The sequence below is a fragment of the Schistocerca cancellata genome, unplaced genomic scaffold, assembly GCF_023864275.1.
Source record: "Schistocerca cancellata isolate TAMUIC-IGC-003103 unplaced genomic scaffold, iqSchCanc2.1 HiC_scaffold_591, whole genome shotgun sequence".
Classification (NCBI taxonomy): domain Eukaryota; kingdom Metazoa; phylum Arthropoda; class Insecta; order Orthoptera; family Acrididae; genus Schistocerca; species Schistocerca cancellata.
Window position 1 is genome coordinate 21,250 of NW_026046603.1, and position 22,308 is coordinate 43,557.

At 53.8% G+C, this 22,308-nt stretch overlaps 69 non-coding genes across 69 annotated transcripts; 23 read left to right on the forward strand and 46 right to left on the reverse strand.

Moving 5' to 3' along the window:
* Positions 1–105: 105 nt before the first annotated feature.
* Positions 106–177, forward strand: Trnap-agg (transfer RNA proline (anticodon AGG)). The gene has a single exon. It is a non-coding gene; the product is annotated as a tRNA-Pro (tRNA).
* Positions 178–371: 194 nt separating this feature from the next.
* On the reverse strand, positions 372–444 carry Trnav-aac (transfer RNA valine (anticodon AAC)). Its single transcript has one exon. It is a non-coding gene; the product is annotated as a tRNA-Val (tRNA).
* Positions 445–602: 158 nt separating this feature from the next.
* Positions 603–675, reverse strand: Trnav-cac (transfer RNA valine (anticodon CAC)). The gene has a single exon. It is a non-coding gene; the product is annotated as a tRNA-Val (tRNA).
* Positions 676–1,077: 402 nt separating this feature from the next.
* Trnap-agg (transfer RNA proline (anticodon AGG)) lies at positions 1,078–1,149 on the forward strand. Its single transcript has one exon. It is a non-coding gene; the product is annotated as a tRNA-Pro (tRNA).
* Positions 1,150–1,343: 194 nt separating this feature from the next.
* Trnav-aac (transfer RNA valine (anticodon AAC)) lies at positions 1,344–1,416 on the reverse strand. The gene has a single exon. It is a non-coding gene; the product is annotated as a tRNA-Val (tRNA).
* Positions 1,417–1,574: 158 nt separating this feature from the next.
* Trnav-cac (transfer RNA valine (anticodon CAC)) lies at positions 1,575–1,647 on the reverse strand. Its single transcript has one exon. It is a non-coding gene; the product is annotated as a tRNA-Val (tRNA).
* Positions 1,648–2,049: 402 nt separating this feature from the next.
* On the forward strand, positions 2,050–2,121 carry Trnap-agg (transfer RNA proline (anticodon AGG)). Its single transcript has one exon. It is a non-coding gene; the product is annotated as a tRNA-Pro (tRNA).
* Positions 2,122–2,315: 194 nt separating this feature from the next.
* Trnav-aac (transfer RNA valine (anticodon AAC)) lies at positions 2,316–2,388 on the reverse strand. The gene has a single exon. It is a non-coding gene; the product is annotated as a tRNA-Val (tRNA).
* Positions 2,389–2,546: 158 nt separating this feature from the next.
* Trnav-cac (transfer RNA valine (anticodon CAC)) lies at positions 2,547–2,619 on the reverse strand. The gene has a single exon. It is a non-coding gene; the product is annotated as a tRNA-Val (tRNA).
* A 402-nt stretch (positions 2,620–3,021) lies between these two features.
* On the forward strand, positions 3,022–3,093 carry Trnap-agg (transfer RNA proline (anticodon AGG)). Its single transcript has one exon. It is a non-coding gene; the product is annotated as a tRNA-Pro (tRNA).
* A 194-nt stretch (positions 3,094–3,287) lies between these two features.
* Trnav-aac (transfer RNA valine (anticodon AAC)) lies at positions 3,288–3,360 on the reverse strand. Its single transcript has one exon. It is a non-coding gene; the product is annotated as a tRNA-Val (tRNA).
* Positions 3,361–3,518: 158 nt separating this feature from the next.
* Trnav-cac (transfer RNA valine (anticodon CAC)) lies at positions 3,519–3,591 on the reverse strand. The gene has a single exon. It is a non-coding gene; the product is annotated as a tRNA-Val (tRNA).
* Positions 3,592–3,993: 402 nt separating this feature from the next.
* Positions 3,994–4,065, forward strand: Trnap-agg (transfer RNA proline (anticodon AGG)). The gene has a single exon. It is a non-coding gene; the product is annotated as a tRNA-Pro (tRNA).
* Positions 4,066–4,259: 194 nt separating this feature from the next.
* Trnav-aac (transfer RNA valine (anticodon AAC)) lies at positions 4,260–4,332 on the reverse strand. The gene has a single exon. It is a non-coding gene; the product is annotated as a tRNA-Val (tRNA).
* Positions 4,333–4,490: 158 nt separating this feature from the next.
* Positions 4,491–4,563, reverse strand: Trnav-cac (transfer RNA valine (anticodon CAC)). Its single transcript has one exon. It is a non-coding gene; the product is annotated as a tRNA-Val (tRNA).
* Positions 4,564–4,965: 402 nt separating this feature from the next.
* Positions 4,966–5,037, forward strand: Trnap-agg (transfer RNA proline (anticodon AGG)). The gene has a single exon. It is a non-coding gene; the product is annotated as a tRNA-Pro (tRNA).
* Positions 5,038–5,231: 194 nt separating this feature from the next.
* On the reverse strand, positions 5,232–5,304 carry Trnav-aac (transfer RNA valine (anticodon AAC)). Its single transcript has one exon. It is a non-coding gene; the product is annotated as a tRNA-Val (tRNA).
* A 158-nt stretch (positions 5,305–5,462) lies between these two features.
* On the reverse strand, positions 5,463–5,535 carry Trnav-cac (transfer RNA valine (anticodon CAC)). Its single transcript has one exon. It is a non-coding gene; the product is annotated as a tRNA-Val (tRNA).
* Positions 5,536–5,937: 402 nt separating this feature from the next.
* Positions 5,938–6,009, forward strand: Trnap-agg (transfer RNA proline (anticodon AGG)). The gene has a single exon. It is a non-coding gene; the product is annotated as a tRNA-Pro (tRNA).
* A 194-nt stretch (positions 6,010–6,203) lies between these two features.
* Positions 6,204–6,276, reverse strand: Trnav-aac (transfer RNA valine (anticodon AAC)). Its single transcript has one exon. It is a non-coding gene; the product is annotated as a tRNA-Val (tRNA).
* Positions 6,277–6,434: 158 nt separating this feature from the next.
* Positions 6,435–6,507, reverse strand: Trnav-cac (transfer RNA valine (anticodon CAC)). Its single transcript has one exon. It is a non-coding gene; the product is annotated as a tRNA-Val (tRNA).
* A 402-nt stretch (positions 6,508–6,909) lies between these two features.
* On the forward strand, positions 6,910–6,981 carry Trnap-agg (transfer RNA proline (anticodon AGG)). Its single transcript has one exon. It is a non-coding gene; the product is annotated as a tRNA-Pro (tRNA).
* A 194-nt stretch (positions 6,982–7,175) lies between these two features.
* Trnav-aac (transfer RNA valine (anticodon AAC)) lies at positions 7,176–7,248 on the reverse strand. Its single transcript has one exon. It is a non-coding gene; the product is annotated as a tRNA-Val (tRNA).
* A 158-nt stretch (positions 7,249–7,406) lies between these two features.
* On the reverse strand, positions 7,407–7,479 carry Trnav-cac (transfer RNA valine (anticodon CAC)). Its single transcript has one exon. It is a non-coding gene; the product is annotated as a tRNA-Val (tRNA).
* A 402-nt stretch (positions 7,480–7,881) lies between these two features.
* On the forward strand, positions 7,882–7,953 carry Trnap-agg (transfer RNA proline (anticodon AGG)). The gene has a single exon. It is a non-coding gene; the product is annotated as a tRNA-Pro (tRNA).
* Positions 7,954–8,147: 194 nt separating this feature from the next.
* Positions 8,148–8,220, reverse strand: Trnav-aac (transfer RNA valine (anticodon AAC)). Its single transcript has one exon. It is a non-coding gene; the product is annotated as a tRNA-Val (tRNA).
* A 158-nt stretch (positions 8,221–8,378) lies between these two features.
* On the reverse strand, positions 8,379–8,451 carry Trnav-cac (transfer RNA valine (anticodon CAC)). Its single transcript has one exon. It is a non-coding gene; the product is annotated as a tRNA-Val (tRNA).
* A 402-nt stretch (positions 8,452–8,853) lies between these two features.
* Positions 8,854–8,925, forward strand: Trnap-agg (transfer RNA proline (anticodon AGG)). The gene has a single exon. It is a non-coding gene; the product is annotated as a tRNA-Pro (tRNA).
* A 194-nt stretch (positions 8,926–9,119) lies between these two features.
* Positions 9,120–9,192, reverse strand: Trnav-aac (transfer RNA valine (anticodon AAC)). The gene has a single exon. It is a non-coding gene; the product is annotated as a tRNA-Val (tRNA).
* A 158-nt stretch (positions 9,193–9,350) lies between these two features.
* Trnav-cac (transfer RNA valine (anticodon CAC)) lies at positions 9,351–9,423 on the reverse strand. The gene has a single exon. It is a non-coding gene; the product is annotated as a tRNA-Val (tRNA).
* Positions 9,424–9,825: 402 nt separating this feature from the next.
* Trnap-agg (transfer RNA proline (anticodon AGG)) lies at positions 9,826–9,897 on the forward strand. The gene has a single exon. It is a non-coding gene; the product is annotated as a tRNA-Pro (tRNA).
* Positions 9,898–10,091: 194 nt separating this feature from the next.
* Positions 10,092–10,164, reverse strand: Trnav-aac (transfer RNA valine (anticodon AAC)). Its single transcript has one exon. It is a non-coding gene; the product is annotated as a tRNA-Val (tRNA).
* Positions 10,165–10,322: 158 nt separating this feature from the next.
* On the reverse strand, positions 10,323–10,395 carry Trnav-cac (transfer RNA valine (anticodon CAC)). Its single transcript has one exon. It is a non-coding gene; the product is annotated as a tRNA-Val (tRNA).
* A 402-nt stretch (positions 10,396–10,797) lies between these two features.
* On the forward strand, positions 10,798–10,869 carry Trnap-agg (transfer RNA proline (anticodon AGG)). The gene has a single exon. It is a non-coding gene; the product is annotated as a tRNA-Pro (tRNA).
* Positions 10,870–11,063: 194 nt separating this feature from the next.
* Trnav-aac (transfer RNA valine (anticodon AAC)) lies at positions 11,064–11,136 on the reverse strand. The gene has a single exon. It is a non-coding gene; the product is annotated as a tRNA-Val (tRNA).
* A 158-nt stretch (positions 11,137–11,294) lies between these two features.
* Positions 11,295–11,367, reverse strand: Trnav-cac (transfer RNA valine (anticodon CAC)). Its single transcript has one exon. It is a non-coding gene; the product is annotated as a tRNA-Val (tRNA).
* Positions 11,368–11,769: 402 nt separating this feature from the next.
* Positions 11,770–11,841, forward strand: Trnap-agg (transfer RNA proline (anticodon AGG)). Its single transcript has one exon. It is a non-coding gene; the product is annotated as a tRNA-Pro (tRNA).
* Positions 11,842–12,035: 194 nt separating this feature from the next.
* Positions 12,036–12,108, reverse strand: Trnav-aac (transfer RNA valine (anticodon AAC)). The gene has a single exon. It is a non-coding gene; the product is annotated as a tRNA-Val (tRNA).
* A 158-nt stretch (positions 12,109–12,266) lies between these two features.
* Trnav-cac (transfer RNA valine (anticodon CAC)) lies at positions 12,267–12,339 on the reverse strand. Its single transcript has one exon. It is a non-coding gene; the product is annotated as a tRNA-Val (tRNA).
* Positions 12,340–12,741: 402 nt separating this feature from the next.
* On the forward strand, positions 12,742–12,813 carry Trnap-agg (transfer RNA proline (anticodon AGG)). Its single transcript has one exon. It is a non-coding gene; the product is annotated as a tRNA-Pro (tRNA).
* A 194-nt stretch (positions 12,814–13,007) lies between these two features.
* Trnav-aac (transfer RNA valine (anticodon AAC)) lies at positions 13,008–13,080 on the reverse strand. Its single transcript has one exon. It is a non-coding gene; the product is annotated as a tRNA-Val (tRNA).
* A 158-nt stretch (positions 13,081–13,238) lies between these two features.
* Trnav-cac (transfer RNA valine (anticodon CAC)) lies at positions 13,239–13,311 on the reverse strand. Its single transcript has one exon. It is a non-coding gene; the product is annotated as a tRNA-Val (tRNA).
* Positions 13,312–13,713: 402 nt separating this feature from the next.
* On the forward strand, positions 13,714–13,785 carry Trnap-agg (transfer RNA proline (anticodon AGG)). Its single transcript has one exon. It is a non-coding gene; the product is annotated as a tRNA-Pro (tRNA).
* Positions 13,786–13,979: 194 nt separating this feature from the next.
* Positions 13,980–14,052, reverse strand: Trnav-aac (transfer RNA valine (anticodon AAC)). The gene has a single exon. It is a non-coding gene; the product is annotated as a tRNA-Val (tRNA).
* Positions 14,053–14,210: 158 nt separating this feature from the next.
* Trnav-cac (transfer RNA valine (anticodon CAC)) lies at positions 14,211–14,283 on the reverse strand. Its single transcript has one exon. It is a non-coding gene; the product is annotated as a tRNA-Val (tRNA).
* A 402-nt stretch (positions 14,284–14,685) lies between these two features.
* Trnap-agg (transfer RNA proline (anticodon AGG)) lies at positions 14,686–14,757 on the forward strand. The gene has a single exon. It is a non-coding gene; the product is annotated as a tRNA-Pro (tRNA).
* A 194-nt stretch (positions 14,758–14,951) lies between these two features.
* On the reverse strand, positions 14,952–15,024 carry Trnav-aac (transfer RNA valine (anticodon AAC)). The gene has a single exon. It is a non-coding gene; the product is annotated as a tRNA-Val (tRNA).
* A 158-nt stretch (positions 15,025–15,182) lies between these two features.
* Positions 15,183–15,255, reverse strand: Trnav-cac (transfer RNA valine (anticodon CAC)). Its single transcript has one exon. It is a non-coding gene; the product is annotated as a tRNA-Val (tRNA).
* A 402-nt stretch (positions 15,256–15,657) lies between these two features.
* On the forward strand, positions 15,658–15,729 carry Trnap-agg (transfer RNA proline (anticodon AGG)). Its single transcript has one exon. It is a non-coding gene; the product is annotated as a tRNA-Pro (tRNA).
* Positions 15,730–15,923: 194 nt separating this feature from the next.
* Positions 15,924–15,996, reverse strand: Trnav-aac (transfer RNA valine (anticodon AAC)). The gene has a single exon. It is a non-coding gene; the product is annotated as a tRNA-Val (tRNA).
* Positions 15,997–16,154: 158 nt separating this feature from the next.
* Positions 16,155–16,227, reverse strand: Trnav-cac (transfer RNA valine (anticodon CAC)). The gene has a single exon. It is a non-coding gene; the product is annotated as a tRNA-Val (tRNA).
* A 402-nt stretch (positions 16,228–16,629) lies between these two features.
* On the forward strand, positions 16,630–16,701 carry Trnap-agg (transfer RNA proline (anticodon AGG)). Its single transcript has one exon. It is a non-coding gene; the product is annotated as a tRNA-Pro (tRNA).
* A 194-nt stretch (positions 16,702–16,895) lies between these two features.
* Positions 16,896–16,968, reverse strand: Trnav-aac (transfer RNA valine (anticodon AAC)). Its single transcript has one exon. It is a non-coding gene; the product is annotated as a tRNA-Val (tRNA).
* Positions 16,969–17,126: 158 nt separating this feature from the next.
* On the reverse strand, positions 17,127–17,199 carry Trnav-cac (transfer RNA valine (anticodon CAC)). The gene has a single exon. It is a non-coding gene; the product is annotated as a tRNA-Val (tRNA).
* Positions 17,200–17,601: 402 nt separating this feature from the next.
* On the forward strand, positions 17,602–17,673 carry Trnap-agg (transfer RNA proline (anticodon AGG)). Its single transcript has one exon. It is a non-coding gene; the product is annotated as a tRNA-Pro (tRNA).
* Positions 17,674–17,867: 194 nt separating this feature from the next.
* Positions 17,868–17,940, reverse strand: Trnav-aac (transfer RNA valine (anticodon AAC)). Its single transcript has one exon. It is a non-coding gene; the product is annotated as a tRNA-Val (tRNA).
* A 158-nt stretch (positions 17,941–18,098) lies between these two features.
* Positions 18,099–18,171, reverse strand: Trnav-cac (transfer RNA valine (anticodon CAC)). Its single transcript has one exon. It is a non-coding gene; the product is annotated as a tRNA-Val (tRNA).
* A 402-nt stretch (positions 18,172–18,573) lies between these two features.
* On the forward strand, positions 18,574–18,645 carry Trnap-agg (transfer RNA proline (anticodon AGG)). Its single transcript has one exon. It is a non-coding gene; the product is annotated as a tRNA-Pro (tRNA).
* A 194-nt stretch (positions 18,646–18,839) lies between these two features.
* On the reverse strand, positions 18,840–18,912 carry Trnav-aac (transfer RNA valine (anticodon AAC)). The gene has a single exon. It is a non-coding gene; the product is annotated as a tRNA-Val (tRNA).
* A 158-nt stretch (positions 18,913–19,070) lies between these two features.
* Positions 19,071–19,143, reverse strand: Trnav-cac (transfer RNA valine (anticodon CAC)). The gene has a single exon. It is a non-coding gene; the product is annotated as a tRNA-Val (tRNA).
* A 402-nt stretch (positions 19,144–19,545) lies between these two features.
* On the forward strand, positions 19,546–19,617 carry Trnap-agg (transfer RNA proline (anticodon AGG)). The gene has a single exon. It is a non-coding gene; the product is annotated as a tRNA-Pro (tRNA).
* A 194-nt stretch (positions 19,618–19,811) lies between these two features.
* Positions 19,812–19,884, reverse strand: Trnav-aac (transfer RNA valine (anticodon AAC)). Its single transcript has one exon. It is a non-coding gene; the product is annotated as a tRNA-Val (tRNA).
* Positions 19,885–20,042: 158 nt separating this feature from the next.
* Trnav-cac (transfer RNA valine (anticodon CAC)) lies at positions 20,043–20,115 on the reverse strand. The gene has a single exon. It is a non-coding gene; the product is annotated as a tRNA-Val (tRNA).
* A 402-nt stretch (positions 20,116–20,517) lies between these two features.
* Positions 20,518–20,589, forward strand: Trnap-agg (transfer RNA proline (anticodon AGG)). The gene has a single exon. It is a non-coding gene; the product is annotated as a tRNA-Pro (tRNA).
* A 194-nt stretch (positions 20,590–20,783) lies between these two features.
* Positions 20,784–20,856, reverse strand: Trnav-aac (transfer RNA valine (anticodon AAC)). Its single transcript has one exon. It is a non-coding gene; the product is annotated as a tRNA-Val (tRNA).
* Positions 20,857–21,014: 158 nt separating this feature from the next.
* On the reverse strand, positions 21,015–21,087 carry Trnav-cac (transfer RNA valine (anticodon CAC)). The gene has a single exon. It is a non-coding gene; the product is annotated as a tRNA-Val (tRNA).
* A 402-nt stretch (positions 21,088–21,489) lies between these two features.
* Positions 21,490–21,561, forward strand: Trnap-agg (transfer RNA proline (anticodon AGG)). Its single transcript has one exon. It is a non-coding gene; the product is annotated as a tRNA-Pro (tRNA).
* A 194-nt stretch (positions 21,562–21,755) lies between these two features.
* Positions 21,756–21,828, reverse strand: Trnav-aac (transfer RNA valine (anticodon AAC)). The gene has a single exon. It is a non-coding gene; the product is annotated as a tRNA-Val (tRNA).
* Positions 21,829–21,986: 158 nt separating this feature from the next.
* On the reverse strand, positions 21,987–22,059 carry Trnav-cac (transfer RNA valine (anticodon CAC)). The gene has a single exon. It is a non-coding gene; the product is annotated as a tRNA-Val (tRNA).
* Between the last annotated feature and the right edge of the window lie 249 nt (positions 22,060–22,308).

Genomic DNA, 22,308 nt, shown 5'->3' on the forward strand with positions numbered 1-22,308 from the left:
GCGCGGGAATTCGCGCCGCCTCCATCCCGCCAGCCTACACGAGACTTCCAGAGCACCCTGGAAGACATCGAGGGACTGGAGTAACTGGCATTCGCCGTGCCACAGGGCTCGTTGGTCTAGGGGTATGATTCCTGCTTAGGGTGCAGGAGGTCCCGGGTTCAAATCCCGGACGAGCCCTAGCGTTTTGTGCAAACTGATCGCACGTCAGTGGCTGAGTCAGCGCAAAAAACTCGCCGCCAATATCAAATGAATTTCTTATTTGATGTGAGCAATTGACACTCTGATCCGACGCGTGAAGGCGGTTACGAAGGTTTCGGGTACAGATGGTAGCAGATGCATGTTAGTAAGTCTCGCTTAAAGTGATGAAAAAGTGTTTCCGCCCGGGATCGAACCGGGGACCTTCTGCGTGTTAGGCAGACGTGATAACCGCTACACCACGGAAACTGCTTATGTGCACCTTACTTCACAGACAACTTGTAGTGATGTTGCCATCGTAACTAAAAAATTCAATAAATGTGGTACTTGCAAAACGAAGGGACATGCAGCAGATCCACACACGACGAGGCTCACTGGAGTACAATACGACATAGGCAGGAAAATACTGTTCCCGCCCGGGATCGAACCGGGGACCTTCTGCGTGTGAAGCAGACGTGATAACCGCTACACTACGGAAACGACGGACACGCTCAGTCCATCCTTGTGCACTCGAATACGCCTCAGCCTTTCTCTCGTCCGCGCATGCACACACCATAGTTCTTTTGACAGCCTGAAACCCATCGCAGCCGAGGGCTCAAGAAGTCTTCGGGGTGCTCGAGAGGGTGTCTGCCGTAGCACCCCTAACGAGATAGCGGCGTTTCGCGCAGTCGTTATTGCAAGTCACATCAGCAAAAACAATCACCTCCTTAGCAGCAGGCAGTGCGCGCCCAGCGGCAGCTCTACATGAGGGTACCAATAGCCCAGGAAGGCCGCCGAGCGCGGGAATTCGCGCCGCCTCCATCCCGCCAGCCTACACGAGACTTCCAGAGCACCCTGGAAGACATCGAGGGACTGGAGTAACTGGCATTCGCCGTGCCACAGGGCTCGTTGGTCTAGGGGTATGATTCCTGCTTAGGGTGCAGGAGGTCCCGGGTTCAAATCCCGGACGAGCCCTAGCGTTTTGTGCAAACTGATCGCACGTCAGTGGCTGAGTCAGCGCAAAAAGCTCGCCGCCAATATCAAATGAATTTCTTATTTGATGTGAGCAATTGACACTCTGATCCGACGCGTGAAGGCGGTTACGAAGGTTTCGGGTACAGATGGTAGCAGATGCATGTTAGTAAGTCTCGCTTAAAGTGATGAAAAAGTGTTTCCGCCCGGGATCGAACCGGGGACCTTCTGCGTGTTAGGCAGACGTGATAACCGCTACACCACGGAAACTGCTTATGTGCACCTTACTTCACAGACAACTTGTAGTGATGTTGCCATCGTAACTAAAAAATTCAATAAATGTGGTACTTGCAAAACGAAGGGACATGCAGCAGATCCACACACGACGAGGCTCACTGGAGTACAATACGACATAGGCAGGAAAATACTGTTCCCGCCCGGGATCGAACCGGGGACCTTCTGCGTGTGAAGCAGACGTGATAACCGCTACACTACGGAAACGACGGACACGCTCAGTCCATCCTTGTGCACTCGAATACGCCTCAGCCTTTCTCTCGTCCGCGCATGCACACACCATAGTTCTTTTGACAGCCTGAAACCCATCGCAGCCGAGGGCTCAAGAAGTCTTCGGGGTGCTCGAGAGGGTGTCTGCCGTAGCACCCCTAACGAGATAGCGGCGTTTCGCGCAGTCGTTATTGCAAGTCACATCAGCAAAAACAATCACCTCCTTAGCAGCAGGCAGTGCGCGCCCAGCGGCAGCTCTACATGAGGGTACCAATAGCCCAGGAAGGCCGCCGAGCGCGGGAATTCGCGCCGCCTCCATCCCGCCAGCCTACACGAGACTTCCAGAGCACCCTGGAAGACATCGAGGGACTGGAGTAACTGGCATTCGCCGTGCCACAGGGCTCGTTGGTCTAGGGGTATGATTCCTGCTTAGGGTGCAGGAGGTCCCGGGTTCAAATCCCGGACGAGCCCTAGCGTTTTGTGCAAACTGATCGCACGTCAGTGGCTGAGTCAGCGCAAAAAGCTCGCCGCCAATATCAAATGAATTTCTTATTTGATGTGAGCAATTGACACTCTGATCCGACGCGTGAAGGCGGTTACGAAGGTTTCGGGTACAGATGGTAGCAGATGCATGTTAGTAAGTCTCGCTTAAAGTGATGAAAAAGTGTTTCCGCCCGGGATCGAACCGGGGACCTTCTGCGTGTTAGGCAGACGTGATAACCGCTACACCACGGAAACTGCTTATGTGCACCTTACTTCACAGACAACTTGTAGTGATGTTGCCATCGTAACTAAAAAATTCAATAAATGTGGTACTTGCAAAACGAAGGGACATGCAGCAGATCCACACACGACGAGGCTCACTGGAGTACAATACGACATAGGCAGGAAAATACTGTTCCCGCCCGGGATCGAACCGGGGACCTTCTGCGTGTGAAGCAGACGTGATAACCGCTACACTACGGAAACGACGGACACGCTCAGTCCATCCTTGTGCACTCGAATACGCCTCAGCCTTTCTCTCGTCCGCGCATGCACACACCATAGTTCTTTTGACAGCCTGAAACCCATCGCAGCCGAGGGCTCAAGAAGTCTTCGGGGTGCTCGAGAGGGTGTCTGCCGTAGCACCCCTAACGAGATAGCGGCGTTTCGCGCAGTCGTTATTGCAAGTCACATCAGCAAAAACAATCACCTCCTTAGCAGCAGGCAGTGCGCGCCCAGCGGCAGCTCTACATGAGGGTACCAATAGCCCAGGAAGGCCGCCGAGCGCGGGAATTCGCGCCGCCTCCATCCCGCCAGCCTACACGAGACTTCCAGAGCACCCTGGAAGACATCGAGGGACTGGAGTAACTGGCATTCGCCGTGCCACAGGGCTCGTTGGTCTAGGGGTATGATTCCTGCTTAGGGTGCAGGAGGTCCCGGGTTCAAATCCCGGACGAGCCCTAGCGTTTTGTGCAAACTGATCGCACGTCAGTGGCTGAGTCAGCGCAAAAAGCTCGCCGCCAATATCAAATGAATTTCTTATTTGATGTGAGCAATTGACACTCTGATCCGACGCGTGAAGGCGGTTACGAAGGTTTCGGGTACAGATGGTAGCAGATGCATGTTAGTAAGTCTCGCTTAAAGTGATGAAAAAGTGTTTCCGCCCGGGATCGAACCGGGGACCTTCTGCGTGTTAGGCAGACGTGATAACCGCTACACCACGGAAACTGCTTATGTGCACCTTACTTCACAGACAACTTGTAGTGATGTTGCCATCGTAACTAAAAAATTCAATAAATGTGGTACTTGCAAAACGAAGGGACATGCAGCAGATCCACACACGACGAGGCTCACTGGAGTACAATACGACATAGGCAGGAAAATACTGTTCCCGCCCGGGATCGAACCGGGGACCTTCTGCGTGTGAAGCAGACGTGATAACCGCTACACTACGGAAACGACGGACACGCTCAGTCCATCCTTGTGCACTCGAATACGCCTCAGCCTTTCTCTCGTCCGCGCATGCACACACCATAGTTCTTTTGACAGCCTGAAACCCATCGCAGCCGAGGGCTCAAGAAGTCTTCGGGGTGCTCGAGAGGGTGTCTGCCGTAGCACCCCTAACGAGATAGCGGCGTTTCGCGCAGTCGTTATTGCAAGTCACATCAGCAAAAACAATCACCTCCTTAGCAGCAGGCAGTGCGCGCCCAGCGGCAGCTCTACATGAGGGTACCAATAGCCCAGGAAGGCCGCCGAGCGCGGGAATTCGCGCCGCCTCCATCCCGCCAGCCTACACGAGACTTCCAGAGCACCCTGGAAGACATCGAGGGACTGGAGTAACTGGCATTCGCCGTGCCACAGGGCTCGTTGGTCTAGGGGTATGATTCCTGCTTAGGGTGCAGGAGGTCCCGGGTTCAAATCCCGGACGAGCCCTAGCGTTTTGTGCAAACTGATCGCACGTCAGTGGCTGAGTCAGCGCAAAAAGCTCGCCGCCAATATCAAATGAATTTCTTATTTGATGTGAGCAATTGACACTCTGATCCGACGCGTGAAGGCGGTTACGAAGGTTTCGGGTACAGATGGTAGCAGATGCATGTTAGTAAGTCTCGCTTAAAGTGATGAAAAAGTGTTTCCGCCCGGGATCGAACCGGGGACCTTCTGCGTGTTAGGCAGACGTGATAACCGCTACACCACGGAAACTGCTTATGTGTACCTTACTTCACAGACAACTTGTAGTGATGTTGCCATCGTAACTAAAAAATTCAATAAATGTGGTACTTGCAAAACGAAGGGACATGCAGCAGATCCACACACGACGAGGCTCACTGGAGTACAATACGACATAGGCAGGAAAATACTGTTCCCGCCCGGGATCGAACCGGGGACCTTCTGCGTGTGAAGCAGACGTGATAACCGCTACACTACGGAAACGACGGACACGCTCAGTCCATCCTTGTGCACTCGAATACGCCTCAGCCTTTCTCTCGTCCGCGCATGCACACACCATAGTTCTTTTGACAGCCTGAAACCCATCGCAGCCGAGGGCTCAAGAAGTCTTCGGGGTGCTCGAGAGGGTGTCTGCCGTAGCACCCCTAACGAGATAGCGGCGTTTCGCGCAGTCGTTATTGCAAGTCACATCAGCAAAAACAATCACCTCCTTAGCAGCAGGCAGTGCGCGCCCAGCGGCAGCTCTACATGAGGGTACCAATAGCCCAGGAAGGCCGCCGAGCGCGGGAATTCGCGCCGCCTCCATCCCGCCAGCCTACACGAGACTTCCAGAGCACCCTGGAAGACATCGAGGGACTGGAGTAACTGGCATTCGCCGTGCCACAGGGCTCGTTGGTCTAGGGGTATGATTCCTGCTTAGGGTGCAGGAGGTCCCGGGTTCAAATCCCGGACGAGCCCTAGCGTTTTGTGCAAACTGATCGCACGTCAGTGGCTGAGTCAGCGCAAAAAGCTCGCCGCCAATATCAAATGAATTTCTTATTTGATGTGAGCAATTGACACTCTGATCCGACGCGTGAAGGCGGTTACGAAGGTTTCGGGTACAGATGGTAGCAGATGCATGTTAGTAAGTCTCGCTTAAAGTGATGAAAAAGTGTTTCCGCCCGGGATCGAACCGGGGACCTTCTGCGTGTTAGGCAGACGTGATAACCGCTACACCACGGAAACTGCTTATGTGCACCTTACTTCACAGACAACTTGTAGTGATGTTGCCATCGTAACTAAAAAATTCAATAAATGTGGTACTTGCAAAACGAAGGGACATGCAGCAGATCCACACACGACGAGGCTCACTGGAGTACAATACGACATAGGCAGGAAAATACTGTTCCCGCCCGGGATCGAACCGGGGACCTTCTGCGTGTGAAGCAGACGTGATAACCGCTACACTACGGAAACGACGGACACGCTCAGTCCATCCTTGTGCACTCGAATACGCCTCAGCCTTTCTCTCGTCCGCGCATGCACACACCATAGTTCTTTTGACAGCCTGAAACCCATCGCAGCCGAGGGCTCAAGAAGTCTTCGGGGTGCTCGAGAGGGTGTCTGCCGTAGCACCCCTAACGAGATAGCGGCGTTTCGCGCAGTCGTTATTGCAAGTCACATCAGCAAAAACAATCACCTCCTTAGCAGCAGGCAGTGCGCGCCCAGCGGCAGCTCTACATGAGGGTACCAATAGCCCAGGAAGGCCGCCGAGCGCGGGAATTCGCGCCGCCTCCATCCCGCCAGCCTACACGAGACTTCCAGAGCACCCTGGAAGACATCGAGGGACTGGAGTAACTGGCATTCGCCGTGCCACAGGGCTCGTTGGTCTAGGGGTATGATTCCTGCTTAGGGTGCAGGAGGTCCCGGGTTCAAATCCCGGACGAGCCCTAGCGTTTTGTGCAAACTGATCGCACGTCAGTGGCTGAGTCAGCGCAAAAAGCTCGCCGCCAATATCAAATGAATTTCTTATTTGATGTGAGCAATTGACACTCTGATCCGACGCGTGAAGGCGGTTACGAAGGTTTCGGGTACAGATGGTAGCAGATGCATGTTAGTAAGTCTCGCTTAAAGTGATGAAAAAGTGTTTCCGCCCGGGATCGAACCGGGGACCTTCTGCGTGTTAGGCAGACGTGATAACCGCTACACCACGGAAACTGCTTATGTGCACCTTACTTCACAGACAACTTGTAGTGATGTTGCCATCGTAACTAAAAAATTCAATAAATGTGGTACTTGCAAAACGAAGGGACATGCAGCAGATCCACACACGACGAGGCTCACTGGAGTACAATACGACATAGGCAGGAAAATACTGTTCCCGCCCGGGATCGAACCGGGGACCTTCTGCGTGTGAAGCAGACGTGATAACCGCTACACTACGGAAACGACGGACACGCTCAGTCCATCCTTGTGCACTCGAATACGCCTCAGCCTTTCTCTCGTCCGCGCATGCACACACCATAGTTCTTTTGACAGCCTGAAACCCATCGCAGCCGAGGGCTCAAGAAGTCTTCGGGGTGCTCGAGAGGGTGTCTGCCGTAGCACCCCTAACGAGATAGCGGCGTTTCGCGCAGTCGTTATTGCAAGTCACATCAGCAAAAACAATCACCTCCTTAGCAGCAGGCAGTGCGCGCCCAGCGGCAGCTCTACATGAGGGTACCAATAGCCCAGGAAGGCCGCCGAGCGCGGGAATTCGCGCCGCCTCCATCCCGCCAGCCTACACGAGACTTCCAGAGCACCCTGGAAGACATCGAGGGACTGGAGTAACTGGCATTCGCCGTGCCACAGGGCTCGTTGGTCTAGGGGTATGATTCCTGCTTAGGGTGCAGGAGGTCCCGGGTTCAAATCCCGGACGAGCCCTAGCGTTTTGTGCAAACTGATCGCACGTCAGTGGCTGAGTCAGCGCAAAAAGCTCGCCGCCAATATCAAATGAATTTCTTATTTGATGTGAGCAATTGACACTCTGATCCGACGCGTGAAGGCGGTTACGAAGGTTTCGGGTACAGATGGTAGCAGATGCATGTTAGTAAGTCTCGCTTAAAGTGATGAAAAAGTGTTTCCGCCCGGGATCGAACCGGGGACCTTCTGCGTGTTAGGCAGACGTGATAACCGCTACACCACGGAAACTGCTTATGTGCACCTTACTTCACAGACAACTTGTAGTGATGTTGCCATCGTAACTAAAAAATTCAATAAATGTGGTACTTGCAAAACGAAGGGACATGCAGCAGATCCACACACGACGAGGCTCACTGGAGTACAATACGACATAGGCAGGAAAATACTGTTCCCGCCCGGGATCGAACCGGGGACCTTCTGCGTGTGAAGCAGACGTGATAACCGCTACACTACGGAAACGACGGACACGCTCAGTCCATCCTTGTGCACTCGAATACGCCTCAGCCTTTCTCTCGTCCGCGCATGCACACACCATAGTTCTTTTGACAGCCTGAAACCCATCGCAGCCGAGGGCTCAAGAAGTCTTCGGGGTGCTCGAGAGGGTGTCTGCCGTAGCACCCCTAACGAGATAGCGGCGTTTCGCGCAGTCGTTATTGCAAGTCACATCAGCAAAAACAATCACCTCCTTAGCAGCAGGCAGTGCGCGCCCAGCGGCAGCTCTACATGAGGGTACCAATAGCCCAGGAAGGCCGCCGAGCGCGGGAATTCGCGCCGCCTCCATCCCGCCAGCCTACACGAGACTTCCAGAGCACCCTGGAAGACATCGAGGGACTGGAGTAACTGGCATTCGCCGTGCCACAGGGCTCGTTGGTCTAGGGGTATGATTCCTGCTTAGGGTGCAGGAGGTCCCGGGTTCAAATCCCGGACGAGCCCTAGCGTTTTGTGCAAACTGATCGCACGTCAGTGGCTGAGTCAGCGCAAAAAACTCGCCGCCAATATCAAATGAATTTCTTATTTGATGTGAGCAATTGACACTCTGATCCGACGCGTGAAGGCGGTTACGAAGGTTTCGGGTACAGATGGTAGCAGATGCATGTTAGTAAGTCTCGCTTAAAGTGATGAAAAAGTGTTTCCGCCCGGGATCGAACCGGGGACCTTCTGCGTGTTAGGCAGACGTGATAACCGCTACACCACGGAAACTGCTTATGTGCACCTTACTTCACAGACAACTTGTAGTGATGTTGCCATCGTAACTAAAAAATTCAATAAATGTGGTACTTGCAAAACGAAGGGACATGCAGCAGATCCACACACGACGAGGCTCACTGGAGTACAATACGACATAGGCAGGAAAATACTGTTCCCGCCCGGGATCGAACCGGGGACCTTCTGCGTGTGAAGCAGACGTGATAACCGCTACACTACGGAAACGACGGACACGCTCAGTCCATCCTTGTGCACTCGAATACGCCTCAGCCTTTCTCTCGTCCGCGCATGCACACACCATAGTTCTTTTGACAGCCTGAAACCCATCGCAGCCGAGGGCTCAAGAAGTCTTCGGGGTGCTCGAGAGGGTGTCTGCCGTAGCACCCCTAACGAGATAGCGGCGTTTCGCGCAGTCGTTATTGCAAGTCACATCAGCAAAAACAATCACCTCCTTAGCAGCAGGCAGTGCGCGCCCAGCGGCAGCTCTACATGAGGGTACCAATAGCCCAGGAAGGCCGCCGAGCGCGGGAATTCGCGCCGCCTCCATCCCGCCAGCCTACACGAGACTTCCAGAGCACCCTGGAAGACATCGAGGGACTGGAGTAACTGGCATTCGCCGTGCCACAGGGCTCGTTGGTCTAGGGGTATGATTCCTGCTTAGGGTGCAGGAGGTCCCGGGTTCAAATCCCGGACGAGCCCTAGCGTTTTGTGCAAACTGATCGCACGTCAGTGGCTGAGTCAGCGCAAAAAGCTCGCCGCCAATATCAAATGAATTTCTTATTTGATGTGAGCAATTGACACTCTGATCCGACGCGTGAAGGCGGTTACGAAGGTTTCGGGTACAGATGGTAGCAGATGCATGTTAGTAAGTCTCGCTTAAAGTGATGAAAAAGTGTTTCCGCCCGGGATCGAACCGGGGACCTTCTGCGTGTTAGGCAGACGTGATAACCGCTACACCACGGAAACTGCTTATGTGCACCTTACTTCACAGACAACTTGTAGTGATGTTGCCATCGTAACTAAAAAATTCAATAAATGTGGTACTTGCAAAACGAAGGGACATGCAGCAGATCCACACACGACGAGGCTCACTGGAGTACAATACGACATAGGCAGGAAAATACTGTTCCCGCCCGGGATCGAACCGGGGACCTTCTGCGTGTGAAGCAGACGTGATAACCGCTACACTACGGAAACGACGGACACGCTCAGTCCATCCTTGTGCACTCGAATACGCCTCAGCCTTTCTCTCGTCCGCGCATGCACACACCATAGTTCTTTTGACAGCCTGAAACCCATCGCAGCCGAGGGCTCAAGAAGTCTTCGGGGTGCTCGAGAGGGTGTCTGCCGTAGCACCCCTAACGAGATAGCGGCGTTTCGCGCAGTCGTTATTGCAAGTCACATCAGCAAAAACAATCACCTCCTTAGCAGCAGGCAGTGCGCGCCCAGCGGCAGCTCTACATGAGGGTACCAATAGCCCAGGAAGGCCGCCGAGCGCGGGAATTCGCGCCGCCTCCATCCCGCCAGCCTACACGAGACTTCCAGAGCACCCTGGAAGACATCGAGGGACTGGAGTAACTGGCATTCGCCGTGCCACAGGGCTCGTTGGTCTAGGGGTATGATTCCTGCTTAGGGTGCAGGAGGTCCCGGGTTCAAATCCCGGACGAGCCCTAGCGTTTTGTGCAAACTGATCGCACGTCAGTGGCTGAGTCAGCGCAAAAAACTCGCCGCCAATATCAAATGAATTTCTTATTTGATGTGAGCAATTGACACTCTGATCCGACGCGTGAAGGCGGTTACGAAGGTTTCGGGTACAGATGGTAGCAGATGCATGTTAGTAAGTCTCGCTTAAAGTGATGAAAAAGTGTTTCCGCCCGGGATCGAACCGGGGACCTTCTGCGTGTTAGGCAGACGTGATAACCGCTACACCACGGAAACTGCTTATGTGCACCTTACTTCACAGACAACTTGTAGTGATGTTGCCATCGTAACTAAAAAATTCAATAAATGTGGTACTTGCAAAACGAAGGGACATGCAGCAGATCCACACACGACGAGGCTCACTGGAGTACAATACGACATAGGCAGGAAAATACTGTTCCCGCCCGGGATCGAACCGGGGACCTTCTGCGTGTGAAGCAGACGTGATAACCGCTACACTACGGAAACGACGGACACGCTCAGTCCATCCTTGTGCACTCGAATACGCCTCAGCCTTTCTCTCGTCCGCGCATGCACACACCATAGTTCTTTTGACAGCCTGAAACCCATCGCAGCCGAGGGCTCAAGAAGTCTTCGGGGTGCTCGAGAGGGTGTCTGCCGTAGCACCCCTAACGAGATAGCGGCGTTTCGCGCAGTCGTTATTGCAAGTCACATCAGCAAAAACAATCACCTCCTTAGCAGCAGGCAGTGCGCGCCCAGCGGCAGCTCTACATGAGGGTACCAATAGCCCAGGAAGGCCGCCGAGCGCGGGAATTCGCGCCGCCTCCATCCCGCCAGCCTACACGAGACTTCCAGAGCACCCTGGAAGACATCGAGGGACTGGAGTAACTGGCATTCGCCGTGCCACAGGGCTCGTTGGTCTAGGGGTATGATTCCTGCTTAGGGTGCAGGAGGTCCCGGGTTCAAATCCCGGACGAGCCCTAGCGTTTTGTGCAAACTGATCGCACGTCAGTGGCTGAGTCAGCGCAAAAAGCTCGCCGCCAATATCAAATGAATTTCTTATTTGATGTGAGCAATTGACACTCTGATCCGACGCGTGAAGGCGGTTACGAAGGTTTCGGGTACAGATGGTAGCAGATGCATGTTAGTAAGTCTCGCTTAAAGTGATGAAAAAGTGTTTCCGCCCGGGATCGAACCGGGGACCTTCTGCGTGTTAGGCAGACGTGATAACCGCTACACCACGGAAACTGCTTATGTGTACCTTACTTCACAGACAACTTGTAGTGATGTTGCCATCGTAACTAAAAAATTCAATAAATGTGGTACTTGCAAAACGAAGGGACATGCAGCAGATCCACACACGACGAGGCTCACTGGAGTACAATACGACATAGGCAGGAAAATACTGTTCCCGCCCGGGATCGAACCGGGGACCTTCTGCGTGTGAAGCAGACGTGATAACCGCTACACTACGGAAACGACGGACACGCTCAGTCCATCCTTGTGCACTCGAATACGCCTCAGCCTTTCTCTCGTCCGCGCATGCACACACCATAGTTCTTTTGACAGCCTGAAACCCATCGCAGCCGAGGGCTCAAGAAGTCTTCGGGGTGCTCGAGAGGGTGTCTGCCGTAGCACCCCTAACGAGATAGCGGCGTTTCGCGCAGTCGTTATTGCAAGTCACATCAGCAAAAACAATCACCTCCTTAGCAGCAGGCAGTGCGCGCCCAGCGGCAGCTCTACATGAGGGTACCAATAGCCCAGGAAGGCCGCCGAGCGCGGGAATTCGCGCCGCCTCCATCCCGCCAGCCTACACGAGACTTCCAGAGCACCCTGGAAGACATCGAGGGACTGGAGTAACTGGCATTCGCCGTGCCACAGGGCTCGTTGGTCTAGGGGTATGATTCCTGCTTAGGGTGCAGGAGGTCCCGGGTTCAAATCCCGGACGAGCCCTAGCGTTTTGTGCAAACTGATCGCACGTCAGTGGCTGAGTCAGCGCAAAAAGCTCGCCGCCAATATCAAATGAATTTCTTATTTGATGTGAGCAATTGACACTCTGATCCGACGCGTGAAGGCGGTTACGAAGGTTTCGGGTACAGATGGTAGCAGATGCATGTTAGTAAGTCTCGCTTAAAGTGATGAAAAAGTGTTTCCGCCCGGGATCGAACCGGGGACCTTCTGCGTGTTAGGCAGACGTGATAACCGCTACACCACGGAAACTGCTTATGTGCACCTTACTTCACAGACAACTTGTAGTGATGTTGCCATCGTAACTAAAAAATTCAATAAATGTGGCACTTGCAAAACGAAGGGACATGCAGCAGATCCACACACGACGAGGCTCACTGGAGTACAATACGACATAGGCAGGAAAATACTGTTCCCGCCCGGGATCGAACCGGGGACCTTCTGCGTGTGAAGCAGACGTGATAACCGCTACACTACGGAAACGACGGACACGCTCAGTCCATCCTTGTGCACTCGAATACGCCTCAGCCTTTCTCTCGTCCGCGCATGCACACACCATAGTTCTTTTGACAGCCTGAAACCCATCGCAGCCGAGGGCTCAAGAAGTCTTCGGGGTGCTCGAGAGGGTGTCTGCCGTAGCACCCCTAACGAGATAGCGGCGTTTCGCGCAGTCGTTATTGCAAGTCACATCAGCAAAAACAATCACCTCCTTAGCAGCAGGCAGTGCGCGCCCAGCGGCAGCTCTACATGAGGGTACCAATAGCCCAGGAAGGCCGCCGAGCGCGGGAATTCGCGCCGCCTCCATCCCGCCAGCCTACACGAGACTTCCAGAGCACCCTGGAAGACATCGAGGGACTGGAGTAACTGGCATTCGCCGTGCCACAGGGCTCGTTGGTCTAGGGGTATGATTCCTGCTTAGGGTGCAGGAGGTCCCGGGTTCAAATCCCGGACGAGCCCTAGCGTTTTGTGCAAACTGATCGCACGTCAGTGGCTGAGTCAGCGCAAAAAGCTCGCCGCCAATATCAAATGAATTTCTTATTTGATGTGAGCAATTGACACTCTGATCCGACGCGTGAAGGCGGTTACGAAGGTTTCGGGTACAGATGGTAGCAGATGCATGTTAGTAAGTCTCGCTTAAAGTGATGAAAAAGTGTTTCCGCCCGGGATCGAACCGGGGACCTTCTGCGTGTTAGGCAGACGTGATAACCGCTACACCACGGAAACTGCTTATGTGCACCTTACTTCACAGACAACTTGTAGTGATGTTGCCATCGTAACTAAAAAATTCAATAAATGTGGTACTTGCAAAACGAAGGGACATGCAGCAGATCCACACACGACGAGGCTCACTGGAGTACAATACGACATAGGCAGGAAAATACTGTTCCCGCCCGGGATCGAACCGGGGACCTTCTGCGTGTGAAGCAGACGTGATAACCGCTACACTACGGAAACGACGGACACGCTCAGTCCATCCTTGTGCACTCGAATACGCCTCAGCCTTTCTCTCGTCCGCGCATGCACACACCATAGTTCTTTTGACAGCCTGAAACCCATCGCAGCCGAGGGCTCAAGAAGTCTTCGGGGTGCTCGAGAGGGTGTCTGCCGTAGCACCCCTAACGAGATAGCGGCGTTTCGCGCAGTCGTTATTGCAAGTCACATCAGCAAAAACAATCACCTCCTTAGCAGCAGGCAGTGCGCGCCCAGCGGCAGCTCTACATGAGGGTACCAATAGCCCAGGAAGGCCGCCGAGCGCGGGAATTCGCGCCGCCTCCATCCCGCCAGCCTACACGAGACTTCCAGAGCACCCTGGAAGACATCGAGGGACTGGAGTAACTGGCATTCGCCGTGCCACAGGGCTCGTTGGTCTAGGGGTATGATTCCTGCTTAGGGTGCAGGAGGTCCCGGGTTCAAATCCCGGACGAGCCCTAGCGTTTTGTGCAAACTGATCGCACGTCAGTGGCTGAGTCAGCGCAAAAAGCTCGCCGCCAATATCAAATGAATTTCTTATTTGATGTGAGCAATTGACACTCTGATCCGACGCGTGAAGGCGGTTACGAAGGTTTCGGGTACAGATGGTAGCAGATGCATGTTAGTAAGTCTCGCTTAAAGTGATGAAAAAGTGTTTCCGCCCGGGATCGAACCGGGGACCTTCTGCGTGTTAGGCAGACGTGATAACCACTACACCACGGAAACTGCTTATGTGCACCTTACTTCACAGACAACTTGTAGTGATGTTGCCATCGTAACTAAAAAATTCAATAAATGTGGTACTTGCAAAACGAAGGGACATGCAGCAGATCCACACACGACGAGGCTCACTGGAGTACAATACGACATAGGCAGGAAAATACTGTTCCCGCCCGGGATCGAACCGGGGACCTTCTGCGTGTGAAGCAGACGTGATAACCGCTACACTACGGAAACGACGGACACGCTCAGTCCATCCTTGTGCACTCGAATACGCCTCAGCCTTTCTCTCGTCCGCGCATGCACACACCATAGTTCTTTTGACAGCCTGAAACCCATCGCAGCCGAGGGCTCAAGAAGTCTTCGGGGTGCTCGAGAGGGTGTCTGCCGTAGCACCCCTAACGAGATAGCGGCGTTTCGCGCAGTCGTTATTGCAAGTCACATCAGCAAAAACAATCACCTCCTTAGCAGCAGGCAGTGCGCGCCCAGCGGCAGCTCTACATGAGGGTACCAATAGCCCAGGAAGGCCGCCGAGCGCGGGAATTCGCGCCGCCTCCATCCCGCCAGCCTACACGAGACTTCCAGAGCACCCTGGAAGACATCGAGGGACTGGAGTAACTGGCATTCGCCGTGCCACAGGGCTCGTTGGTCTAGGGGTATGATTCCTGCTTAGGGTGCAGGAGGTCCCGGGTTCAAATCCCGGACGAGCCCTAGCGTTTTGTGCAAACTGATCGCACGTCAGTGGCTGAGTCAGCGCAAAAAGCTCGCCGCCAATATCAAATGAATTTCTTATTTGATGTGAGCAATTGACACTCTGATCCGACGCGTGAAGGCGGTTACGAAGGTTTCGGGTACAGATGGTAGCAGATGCATGTTAGTAAGTCTCGCTTAAAGTGATGAAAAAGTGTTTCCGCCCGGGATCGAACCGGGGACCTTCTGCGTGTTAGGCAGACGTGATAACCGCTACACCACGGAAACTGCTTATGTGCACCTTACTTCACAGACAACTTGTAGTGATGTTGCCATCGTAACTAAAAAATTCAATAAATGTGGTACTTGCAAAACGAAGGGACATGCAGCAGATCCACACACGACGAGGCTCACTGGAGTACAATACGACATAGGCAGGAAAATACTGTTCCCGCCCGGGATCGAACCGGGGACCTTCTGCGTGTGAAGCAGACGTGATAACCGCTACACTACGGAAACGACGGACACGCTCAGTCCATCCTTGTGCACTCGAATACGCCTCAGCCTTTCTCTCGTCCGCGCATGCACACACCATAGTTCTTTTGACAGCCTGAAACCCATCGCAGCCGAGGGCTCAAGAAGTCTTCGGGGTGCTCGAGAGGGTGTCTGCCGTAGCACCCCTAACGAGATAGCGGCGTTTCGCGCAGTCGTTATTGCAAGTCACATCAGCAAAAACAATCACCTCCTTAGCAGCAGGCAGTGCGCGCCCAGCGGCAGCTCTACATGAGGGTACCAATAGCCCAGGAAGGCCGCCGAGCGCGGGAATTCGCGCCGCCTCCATCCCGCCAGCCTACACGAGACTTCCAGAGCACCCTGGAAGACATCGAGGGACTGGAGTAACTGGCATTCGCCGTGCCACAGGGCTCGTTGGTCTAGGGGTATGATTCCTGCTTAGGGTGCAGGAGGTCCCGGGTTCAAATCCCGGACGAGCCCTAGCGTTTTGTGCAAACTGATCGCACGTCAGTGGCTGAGTCAGCGCAAAAAGCTCGCCGCCAATATCAAATGAATTTCTTATTTGATGTGAGCAATTGACACTCTGATCCGACGCGTGAAGGCGGTTACGAAGGTTTCGGGTACAGATGGTAGCAGATGCATGTTAGTAAGTCTCGCTTAAAGTGATGAAAAAGTGTTTCCGCCCGGGATCGAACCGGGGACCTTCTGCGTGTTAGGCAGACGTGATAACCGCTACACCACGGAAACTGCTTATGTGCACCTTACTTCACAGACAACTTGTAGTGATGTTGCCATCGTAACTAAAAAATTCAATAAATGTGGTACTTGCAAAACGAAGGGACATGCAGCAGATCCACACACGACGAGGCTCACTGGAGTACAATACGACATAGGCAGGAAAATACTGTTCCCGCCCGGGATCGAACCGGGGACCTTCTGCGTGTGAAGCAGACGTGATAACCGCTACACTACGGAAACGACGGACACGCTCAGTCCATCCTTGTGCACTCGAATACGCCTCAGCCTTTCTCTCGTCCGCGCATGCACACACCATAGTTCTTTTGACAGCCTGAAACCCATCGCAGCCGAGGGCTCAAGAAGTCTTCGGGGTGCTCGAGAGGGTGTCTGCCGTAGCACCCCTAACGAGATAGCGGCGTTTCGCGCAGTCGTTATTGCAAGTCACATCAGCAAAAACAATCACCTCCTTAGCAGCAGGCAGTGCGCGCCCAGCGGCAGCTCTACATGAGGGTACCAATAGCCCAGGAAGGCCGCCGAGCGCGGGAATTCGCGCCGCCTCCATCCCGCCAGCCTACACGAGACTTCCAGAGCACGCTGGAAGACATCGAGGGACTGGAGTAACTGGCATTCGCCGTGCCACAGGGCTCGTTGGTCTAGGGGTATGATTCCTGCTTAGGGTGCAGGAGGTCCCGGGTTCAAATCCCGGACGAGCCCTAGCGTTTTGTGCAAACTGATCGCACGTCAGTGGCTGAGTCAGCGCAAAAAGCTCGCCGCCAATATCAAATGAATTTCTTATTTGATGTGAGCAATTGACACTCTGATCCGACGCGTGAAGGCGGTTACGAAGGTTTCGGGTACAGATGGTAGCAGATGCATGTTAGTAAGTCTCGCTTAAAGTGATGAAAAAGTGTTTCCGCCCGGGATCGAACCGGGGACCTTCTGCGTGTTAGGCAGACGTGATAACCGCTACACCACGGAAACTGCTTATGTGCACCTTACTTCACAGACAACTTGTAGTGATGTTGCCATCGTAACTAAAAAATTCAATAAATGTGGTACTTGCAAAACGAAGGGACATGCAGCAGATCCACACACGACGAGGCTCACTGGAGTACAATACGACATAGGCAGGAAAATACTGTTCCCGCCCGGGATCGAACCGGGGACCTTCTGCGTGTGAAGCAGACGTGATAACCGCTACACTACGGAAACGACGGACACGCTCAGTCCATCCTTGTGCACTCGAATACGCCTCAGCCTTTCTCTCGTCCGCGCATGCACACACCATAGTTCTTTTGACAGCCTGAAACCCATCGCAGCCGAGGGCTCAAGAAGTCTTCGGGGTGCTCGAGAGGGTGTCTGCCGTAGCACCCCTAACGAGATAGCGGCGTTTCGCGCAGTCGTTATTGCAAGTCACATCAGCAAAAACAATCACCTCCTTAGCAGCAGGCAGTGCGCGCCCAGCGGCAGCTCTACATGAGGGTACCAATAGCCCAGGAAGGCCGCCGAGCGCGGGAATTCGCGCCGCCTCCATCCCGCCAGCCTACACGAGACTTCCAGAGCACCCTGGAAGACATCGAGGGACTGGAGTAACTGGCATTCGCCGTGCCACAGGGCTCGTTGGTCTAGGGGTATGATTCCTGCTTAGGGTGCAGGAGGTCCCGGGTTCAAATCCCGGACGAGCCCTAGCGTTTTGTGCAAACTGATCGCACGTCAGTGGCTGAGTCAGCGCAAAAAGCTCGCCGCCAATATCAAATGAATTTCTTATTTGATGTGAGCAATTGACACTCTGATCCGACGCGTGAAGGCGGTTACGAAGGTTTCGGGTACAGATGGTAGCAGATGCATGTTAGTAAGTCTCGCTTAAAGTGATGAAAAAGTGTTTCCGCCCGGGATCGAACCGGGGACCTTCTGCGTGTTAGGCAGACGTGATAACCGCTACACCACGGAAACTGCTTATGTGCACCTTACTTCACAGACAACTTGTAGTGATGTTGCCATCGTAACTAAAAAATTCAATAAATGTGGTACTTGCAAAACGAAGGGACATGCAGCAGATCCACACACGACGAGGCTCACTGGAGTACAATACGACATAGGCAGGAAAATACTGTTCCCGCCCGGGATCGAACCGGGGACCTTCTGCGTGTGAAGCAGACGTGATAACCGCTACACTACGGAAACGACGGACACGCTCAGTCCATCCTTGTGCACTCGAATACGCCTCAGCCTTTCTCTCGTCCGCGCATGCACACACCATAGTTCTTTTGACAGCCTGAAACCCATCGCAGCCGAGGGCTCAAGAAGTCTTCGGGGTGCTCGAGAGGGTGTCTGCCGTAGCACCCCTAACGAGATAGCGGCGTTTCGCGCAGTCGTTATTGCAAGTCACATCAGCAAAAACAATCACCTCCTTAGCAGCAGGCAGTGCGCGCCCAGCGGCAGCTCTACATGAGGGTACCAATAGCCCAGGAAGGCCGCCGAGCGCGGGAATTCGCGCCGCCTCCATCCCGCCAGCCTACACGAGACTTCCAGAGCACCCTGGAAGACATCGAGGGACTGGAGTAACTGGCATTCGCCGTGCCACAGGGCTCGTTGGTCTAGGGGTATGATTCCTGCTTAGGGTGCAGGAGGTCCCGGGTTCAAATCCCGGACGAGCCCTAGCGTTTTGTGCAAACTGATCGCACGTCAGTGGCTGAGTCAGCGCAAAAAGCTCGCCGCCAATATCAAATGAATTTCTTATTTGATGTGAGCAATTGACACTCTGATCCGACGCGTGAAGGCGGTTACGAAGGTTTCGGGTACAGATGGTAGCAGATGCATGTTAGTAAGTCTCGCTTAAAGTGATGAAAAAGTGTTTCCGCCCGGGATCGAACCGGGGACCTTCTGCGTGTTAGGCAGACGTGATAACCGCTACACCACGGAAACTGCTTATGTGCACCTTACTTCACAGACAACTTGTAGTGATGTTGCCATCGTAACTAAAAAATTCAATAAATGTGGTACTTGCAAAACGAAGGGACATGCAGCAGATCCACACACGACGAGGCTCACTGGAGTACAATACGACATAGGCAGGAAAATACTGTTCCCGCCCGGGATCGAACCGGGGACCTTCTGCGTGTGAAGCAGACGTGATAACCGCTACACTACGGAAACGACGGACACGCTCAGTCCATCCTTGTGCACTCGAATACGCCTCAGCCTTTCTCTCGTCCGCGCATGCACACACCATAGTTCTTTTGACAGCCTGAAACCCATCGCAGCCGAGGGCTCAAGAAGTCTTCGGGGTGCTCGAGAGGGTGTCTGCCGTAGCACCCCTAACGAGATAGCGGCGTTTCGCGCAGTCGTTATTGCAAGTCACATCAGCAAAAACAATCACCTCCTTAGCAGCAGGCAGTGCGCGCCCAGCGGCAGCTCTACATGAGGGTACCAATAGCCCAGGAAGGCCGCCGAGCGCGGGAATTCGCGCCGCCTCCATCCCGCCAGCCTACACGAGACTTCCAGAGCACCCTGGAAGACATCGAGGGACTGGAGTAACTGGCATTCGCCGTGCCACAGGGCTCGTTGGTCTAGGGGTATGATTCCTGCTTAGGGTGCAGGAGGTCCCGGGTTCAAATCCCGGACGAGCCCTAGCGTTTTGTGCAAACTGATCGCACGTCAGTGGCTGAGTCAGCGCAAAAAGCTCGCCGCCAATATCAAATGAATTTCTTATTTGATGTGAGCAATTGACACTCTGATCCGACGCGTGAAGGCGGTTACGAAGGTTTCGGGTACAGATGGTAGCAGATGCATGTTAGTAAGTCTCGCTTAAAGTGATGAAAAAGTGTTTCCGCCCGGGATCGAACCGGGGACCTTCTGCGTGTTAGGCAGACGTGATAACCGCTACACCACGGAAACTGCTTATGTGCACCTTACTTCACAGACAACTTGTAGTGATGTTGCCATCGTAACTAAAAAATTCAATAAATGTGGTACTTGCAAAACGAAGGGACATGCAGCAGATCCACACACGACGAGGCTCACTGGAGTACAATACGACATAGGCAGGAAAATACTGTTCCCGCCCGGGATCGAACCGGGGACCTTCTGCGTGTGAAGCAGACGTGATAACCGCTACACTACGGAAACGACGGACACGCTCAGTCCATCCTTGTGCACTCGAATACGCCTCAGCCTTTCTCTCGTCCGCGCATGCACACACCATAGTTCTTTTGACAGCCTGAAACCCATCGCAGCCGAGGGCTCAAGAAGTCTTCGGGGTGCTCGAGAGGGTGTCTGCCGTAGCACCCCTAACGAGATAGCGGCGTTTCGCGCAGTCGTTATTGCAAGTCACATCAGCAAAAACAATCACCTCCTTAGCAGCAGGCAGTGCGCGCCCAGCGGCAGCTCTACATGAGGGTACCAATAGCCCAGGAAGGCCGCCGAGCGCGGGAATTCGCGCCGCCTCCATCCCGCCAGCCTACACGAGACTTCCAGAGCACCCTGGAAGACATCGAGGGACTGGAGTAACTGGCATTCGCCGTGCCACAGGGCTCGTTGGTCTAGGGGTATGATTCCTGCTTAGGGTGCAGGAGGTCCCGGGTTCAAATCCCGGACGAGCCCTAGCGTTTTGTGCAAACTGATCGCACGTCAGTGGCTGAGTCAGCGCAAAAAGCTCGCCGCCAATATCAAATGAATTTCTTATTTGATGTGAGCAATTGACACTCTGATCCGACGCGTGAAGGCGGTTACGAAGGTTTCGGGTACAGATGGTAGCAGATGCATGTTAGTAAGTCTCGCTTAAAGTGATGAAAAAGTGTTTCCGCCCGGGATCGAACCGGGGACCTTCTGCGTGTTAGGCAGACGTGATAACCGCTACACCACGGAAACTGCTTATGTGCACCTTACTTCACAGACAACTTGTAGTGATGTTGCCATCGTAACTAAAAAATTCAATAAATGTGGTACTTGCAAAACGAAGGGACATGCAGCAGATCCACACACGACGAGGCTCACTGGAGTACAATACGACATAGGCAGGAAAATACTGTTCCCGCCCGGGATCGAACCGGGGACCTTCTGCGTGTGAAGCAGACGTGATAACCGCTACACTACGGAAACGACGGACACGCTCAGTCCATCCTTGTGCACTCGAATACGCCTCAGCCTTTCTCTCGTCCGCGCATGCACACACCATAGTTCTTTTGACAGCCTGAAACCCATCGCAGCCGAGGGCTCAAGAAGTCTTCGGGGTGCTCGAGAGGGTGTCTGCCGTAGCACCCCTAACGAGATAGCGGCGTTTCGCGCAGTCGTTATTGCAAGTCACATCAGCAAAAACAATCACCTCCTTAGCAGCAGGCAGTGCGCGCCCAGCGGCAGCTCTACATGAGGGTACCAATAGCCCAGGAAGGCCGCCGAGCGCGGGAATTCGCGCCGCCTCCATCCCGCCAGCCTACACGAGACTTCCAGAGCACCCTGGAAGACATCGAGGGACTGGAGTAACTGGCATTCGCCGTGCCACAGGGCTCGTTGGTCTAGGGGTATGATTCCTGCTTAGGGTGCAGGAGGTCCCGGGTTCAAATCCCGGACGAGCCCTAGCGTTTTGTGCAAACTGATCGCACGTCAGTGGCTGAGTCAGCGCAAAAAGCTCGCCGCCAATATCAAATGAATTTCTTATTTGATGTGAGCAATTGACACTCTGATCCGACGCGTGAAGGCGGTTACGAAGGTTTCGGGTACAGATGGTAGCAGATGCATGTTAGTAAGTCTCGCTTAAAGTGATGAAAAAGTGTTTCCGCCCGGGATCGAACCGGGGACCTTCTGCGTGTTAGGCAGACGTGATAACCGCTACACCACGGAAACTGCTTATGTGCACCTTACTTCACAGACAACTTGTAGTGATGTTGCCATCGTAACTAAAAAATTCAATAAATGTGGTACTTGCAAAACGAAGGGACATGCAGCAGATCCACACACGACGAGGCTCACTGGAGTACAATACGACATAGGCAGGAAAATACTGTTCCCGCCCGGGATCGAACCGGGGACCTTCTGCGTGTGAAGCAGACGTGATAACCGCTACACTACGGAAACGACGGACACGCTCAGTCCATCCTTGTGCACTCGAATACGCCTCAGCCTTTCTCTCGTCCGCGCATGCACACACCATAGTTCTTTTGACAGCCTGAAACCCATCGCAGCCGAGGGCTCAAGAAGTCTTCGGGGTGCTCGAGAGGGTGTCTGCCGTAGCACCCCTAACGAGATAGCGGCGTTTCGCGCAGTCGTTATTGCAAGTCACATCAGCAAAAACAATCACCTCCTTAGCAGCAGGCAGTGCGCGCC